Genomic DNA, 6,168 nt, shown 5'->3' on the forward strand with positions numbered 1-6,168 from the left:
CTGTTTTCCGTCTTTCTCCATGAAGCCGCAGATAAGCTATTACAGAGGGAAGTTATGGTAGACAAACTACATCGACCATTTAAAGTACATTTGATTCTTACAATCTCTTTTAAGAAATCTTTTCTTTGTTGTTTTTTTTTTAAGAAGTGGATGAAAGAAAAATTTCCCTCTGTTCCAAATCCCTAATTCATACTGTTTTTTTCATACCTGTCATCTGGGGTGTTTGGGATTTGAGCCATTTCTGATTAGAATTCTGCAGATCAAACTTGACCTTGAAGCTTGATGGCTAACATGTTGTTTACAAAGTGGCAGAAGTTCTCCAATGAGCTGTGAGTCTGGGGACAATGATGTCCTTATTGGGACCGATAGTCACAGAGTCACGGCATGCAAAGTGTATACTGCGTGCTCCTAATAATGCTATACAATTTGTAAATTTATTTTTTTAATTTTTTGCTTTCAAAGTAACAAACACCGGTAGTTATTTGTTTGATGTAATATTGCTTTCACATGGAACATGCTGGCTACATTATGTACACTTTCATCTACTTATAAAAATATTCACCATCTTATAAAATCTGTCTTGGATCACAAACAGCGGAATTCATGACATTCAAGGGAAACCTTAGCAAAATAAATTACAATGCCACAGAGAAACGATACAATACATTAGTGAAAGAGGGAACCGGACTAGTTCTGATTTAACAGATCTAAACAGAAATTGTTGAAAATATTGTTCACATAAAAACACTTAGTGCATTTACTAACTAGATCTCTTACCAGAACATAGAAATTAAATACCCCGAAGATTTTTGTTTGTATACTTTTAAGTAAACAATTATATGTGCGTATTAATATACCTCATAGTATTTAACACGTGGCAAATTAGCAGTGACGTAAGAGCATCACCTGCAAATAGCCCTTGAACCTGGGTTTCCTCGTCTGTGGAGCCATCACCTGCGCTGTTGGGGTCTGCCTTCCAGAAGGCACTTAGTCTGGGGTTGGGGGTGGGGGGAGGGGCTGCCGTGGTGGCATGTGGGAGGAAGCCAAGCTTCGCTTTGATGAAAAGGAGTAATTTCTTTCAAATTTGAAAAAAAAAAAAAACCCAAAAGGCCAACAGCCTGCACGGTTGGAGGACTCTGTTTCTGTGACATGAAACAAACACACGAACAAACAAATCCCGGTGAACCCCTTAAAATGATTTTTCAAAGAAATAGCAACTGAAACTAAAAAATATTCCAGTCTCGATTATTTCTGCCGAGTGAAAGTCCCACGTGGAGATGCTGAATGAAGCCCGTGTTTAAAGTTTAAACAGACACGGGCCGAACAGGAAGCCTCCCAGAACGGAAATAACCCCAAACGCTGTTTCAAGGGAAACGAGGAAGGGGAGTGGTGGGATAAATCGTTTCCCTAACCATTTTAACTTTTTAAAAAAGTTGCGGTTGAGAAAGAAAGTGGGCTGACACAACCCAGAAACATCTCCCTGCGGCTCCTGGGAGAGTCCTGGACGTACCCCCTTCGAGGTGATAACAAACTGTCCCAGCAGAGGCAGAAGAAGGGACCGCAGGTGCTCAGAGAGAAAACGCAGCCGTCCTGCCCACGGAGAGCGGGTGCTCCCCACAGTCGATCACACCGAAAAGTACTGTGGACGAGAGAAAACCAATACGCTGAGGTGCCCAGAGAGAGCAGGAGGTGCCCCGGGAGCTCCAGGTGAGACTCTCTGCTCACCTGTGCCGATAAAAACGGTCACAACCAGAGGGGCCCCTGCGCTTTGCATGTTTTTTTAAAGAATTTTATTTATTTATTTTAAGAGAGGGAAGGGAGGGAGAAAGAGAGAGAGAAAGAGAAACATCCATGTGTGGTTGCTGGGGGTCATGGCCTGCAACCCAGGCATGTACCCTGACTGGGAATTGAACCTGTGACACTTTGGTTTGCAGCCCGCACTCAATCCACTGAGCTACGCCAGCCAGGGCCCGCTTTGCACTTTTTGAGCTGGGAATGCTGGTGAGAGAGAGGATGCGGTGCTGAGCAGTGAGGGCGAACGCGCTCTAAAGTGAGCACTGGGTGCAGGTTTCATGCCGCGTGAGGAAGTCGCCTCGGGTTTAGGGGTGTCCACCCACCGCGACAGGATGTTCCAGTAGGAATGGAATGACCCTGAACCCAGAAATGCATCTCAAAAGAGAGATCAAAGCGTCAGGTCCGCAAAAAGTGGTTGATGCCCCTGGACTCCCAAAAGGCAGAGCTTACACAGTCTCGAGGCCTCCCCCTGTATCGAGGGCGTGGGAATAAGAGAATTCTCCCCGCCCCCCATAGGACTAACTGGGAAGCTGAAATAGAGCATACCGCCTTAAACAAGAGCAACATTAAGGAGAAGAGCACGACATTTATGCAAATATACGGACATAAGGAAAATGAAAAAAAAAACGTATATGGTTTGAAAAGATAGGTGAAAAACTCAGACTGTGGGGAAATATCATCCAAAAACTAAGAGGCGAAAGCAGTAGGAATCGTAAGTGGTTCTAACATGTTGAATTCTGTAGAAATGAATTAGTGAAATCACGAAACAGATAACACAAGAGCTCAAAGATGTACCGTGTAAGCAACACAGAAAGAGGGGAAGAGGAAGAGGCCGAGCTGTAGAGGCAGTGTGAGGACCACGAGGCAGCCACAGACTTATCCCTGACTTTCCATTGTGATGGACAAGGCCACATCCAGAGTCCAGCTGCCGTACCAGGAGTGAGGGCAAAGGGAGAAGCAGGCAAAGAGGTAAAGGGACAATAATCAAAGTGGAGGGCAAAGTAAATGCCACCCAAAAGTCATTGTTATCAGCATAGAAACCCCCCAAAATGCAACAGATTTTTTTTTTTCAGCCTTCTGGGTCCAAGAGAGTTGGTGGGGGCGAGGAGCGGGGGAGGTGAGAGAATCAGCAGTTCCCAGATGTGCCCCCTAAGCAGAACCCCCCCTCCCTCCCACCGCACTCTGCAGAAGGGCCGCCGCGCCTGCTCCTCCCTTAGGCTCGCCCCTCGGTTCACGAGCATCAGCCCCCACTCGTCCAAGCCGGAACCCTCCGACCGGACTGAACTCAAGTGCTTCTCCAAAGTGATTTCTGCTGCCCCCCACTGCCAGCTGCACTGAGAGGCAGCAGGCGTGCAACATGGTGTCAGCCCGGGGTGCGCGCTCTGTTCTTTTGATGCGAGTGTCTATTGTGAAATTATCACTGCTGCGGGGTTGGTTGATACCTCATAGGTACCGCGCCCGTGTGTGTGTGTGTGTGTGTGTGTGGGTGGGTGTGTGTGGGGGTGTGGTGAGGACATCACAGATCCACTCTCTGAGCAACTTCCAAGCCGACAGTGCAGCACACACACCAGGCTGAACGTTAGCTTCCCCAGTCTTACTCACCTTCCAAGGGGAGGTTCGTATCCACAGCGTCGCCCCATTTCCCCACCCCAGAGCGCCTGGCAAACACCATTCTGTTCTGATTCTGATTCCATGAGCTTGGTGTGTGTGCACCTTGTTTTCTTCAGATTCCACATACACGTGAGATCGTACAGTATTTTTCTTTCTCTATTTGACTTCCCTCCCTTAGCCTAATGTCCTCAGTGTCTGTCCCCATTGTCACAAGTGGCAGGGTTTCCTTCCCTTTTTACGGCCGGATAATATTCCATTGTATACATTAATATGCATCTAGACACATTACATATAATACTCTATTTTATCCATGCTTGTACCTACCGCGTCTTTGTTGTCCGTTCAGCCGCGGATGGAGCTCCACCGTGTTCCCCGGGCTCCACCGTGCTCCCAGGGCTTCTGGAAAGGGCAGCGATGACGGTGAGCACGCAGCCCTCTCTTCCAGGTAGTGATGTCGTTTCCTGGAGATACCGCGCAGAAGTGGGCTCGCAGTACCCAGTGTCATCTCTGCTTTTCACCTCTGGAGGGGCATCCGTGCCTCCGATTCCTGTATCGTGTTCCTCTCTTCTCTAATTAACGCCAGCCCTCCTGGTAGGAGTGAAGAGAATTCTCACGGTGGTTTTCGCTTGCCTCTTCCGTCGGATTGGCGAGGTTCAGCATCTTCTCGTGACCTGTGGGTCCTTTGCGTGTCATCCTTGGACAAAAGTCTTTTCAGGTCATTTGCCCATTTTTTAAAATGGGATGAATAATTTTGTCTTATTTTGTTTTGTTTTGCTATTACCCTCTTGTCTGATAAACGGTTAGCACATAGTTTTCCCCACCCCACAGGTTGCCTTTCCATTGGCCGATCATTTCCTTCGTTGCTCAGGAGCCTTGCGGGGTTCCTGGGGCTCAGCCAATGAGCGTCTCCTCCCTGGCGGCTGAGCAGAGTCTAGGGCCCTCTGGGGCTCCTGGGGCCTCGGATGGGCGCATCTCCTGCTGGGTCCGTGCCTCAGAAGCCCTCCCCGTGGACTGCAGCTGAGAGGGGCCTGGGGGTTAGTTAGCACAGGGCGCTTTCGGGGTCCCCAGAGGTACAGGCAGGAGTGTGTCTCCCTGGAACCTGGACTGGAGGCTGCGGCTGCGAGGAGGCAGGAGCCCCGCACAGGGCGCAGATGGGACCACCTCTGGCAGGGTCCCCTTGCCAGCAACGCGGGATGGGCTGGAACGGGAGCGCGGGCACAGGGCCCTTCGGGTCTGCAGACCGCCCAGGAGGGCGAAGCCAGTTCGAGGGCGGGTCCGGGGTCCGCAGCCTGGACTGAGGTCTGTGTGCCTATTACTCAGGGCCCAGCGAGCTTGACCGCACCCAGGTGCCCCGCCTGCGGAGCTGATGGCAGACAGAGTAGAACAGGGCTGTGACGGGGTCGTCCCTGGGGTGGGGTGAGGGGTGAAGCTGGGCCTGGAGTCTGGGTGACAGTAGGGGAGTCGGCTGCCTGTGTTTCCAGGATGGCTCCCCTCCATCTGGGACCGCGCCGGGTCTCACTCTCTTCTGCCTGCGTCCCAAAGTTCCTACAGAGGCACCGTGTCCTTGGGTGGAGGCGCAAGTATTGTTGCCGAGGGGGTCGGAGCGGGGTCGATTTTATTCCGTCCTGGTACTCACGTCCCTCCCCCGTCGGCGCTCTCTGTACCCCGGCAGCTGGGTGTCTGTCTGGTTGATTGTGAACAGAAAACCGTCTCATCCCAACTAACCTCTCGGGCATTACTTTCTTGTCCCGCACTCATTTGGCTGTTTTTTAGGAAGTAAAGCATTCACCAGCATCTCCAATAAGTGACGCAGACCCATTCAACAAAAGGCTGTCAGATAGATTGTTTAAGACCCGTCACCATCCGGCCCTGGACAATTGAGGAATACCATTGAGTCCACACCAGGGTTATTTATTTGAAGGACCTCGAAGGTTAATTGTTAATATTTTTCAAGCAAGGAAAAAAATTCCATTTAGTAAGATGCTACATTCCGGGATGTTCACCAAACAGGTGTGCAGGACGTGAGGGAGATCAGGCCTGCTGATCTGCGGGGCAGGAAGGTGTCCCGATGGCTGTTGTTTGTAAGTGAGCTCGTCCCTCGGCAGATCTGGGCCCCAGGTCTTGTTATTACAATGTAACCTGCACACTGCTATGTCTTTAAGTAAAAATCCGATGTAGCAATACTATACTCCTACTTAGGAAACATGATGACTCTGTCCATAAGAGAATTTTCCCCAATATATTTTCCAAAATATATCTGACACTGAAACAATCTTAAATGAAAACCTGTCTCTCTCAGTCTGGGAGAAAAGACCCTCAAAACCCTTGCCAGCCAAGACCACGGCTATTTTAATTTAATATTATAATGGTTACCCTGGGCTAGCATTTGCCAAATGCTTATTTGAGTTAACTCGATATTTGCGAGAGAGATTATGACCGATACGTGCCCCTGTTTGGGTTGCTAAAAACAAAACAGACAAAAAAAATAAAACAACCCACAGGTTGATTAGCTTATAATCAACAACAACGTATTTCTCAGGGCTCTGGAGTCTGCCAAGTCCAGGATGACGTCACCGGAACGGCCACATCCTTTGTCTCTGGAAATGTAATTAACTGTGCGCGGGACCATTTTCTTTCCGGCACGTAAACCCCAGAGATTAGCCCGGGGTCCCAGGTGCATAAGAAAGTGCTAAGCAAGAGAAGACTAACACGCAGGAGGAGGAACGAGCTTTGCCAGTAACATCTGACGTCATAACACCTGAC

This window comes from Phyllostomus discolor, chromosome 14, assembly GCF_004126475.2.
Source record: "Phyllostomus discolor isolate MPI-MPIP mPhyDis1 chromosome 14, mPhyDis1.pri.v3, whole genome shotgun sequence".
NCBI lineage: Eukaryota > Metazoa > Chordata > Mammalia > Chiroptera > Phyllostomidae > Phyllostomus > Phyllostomus discolor.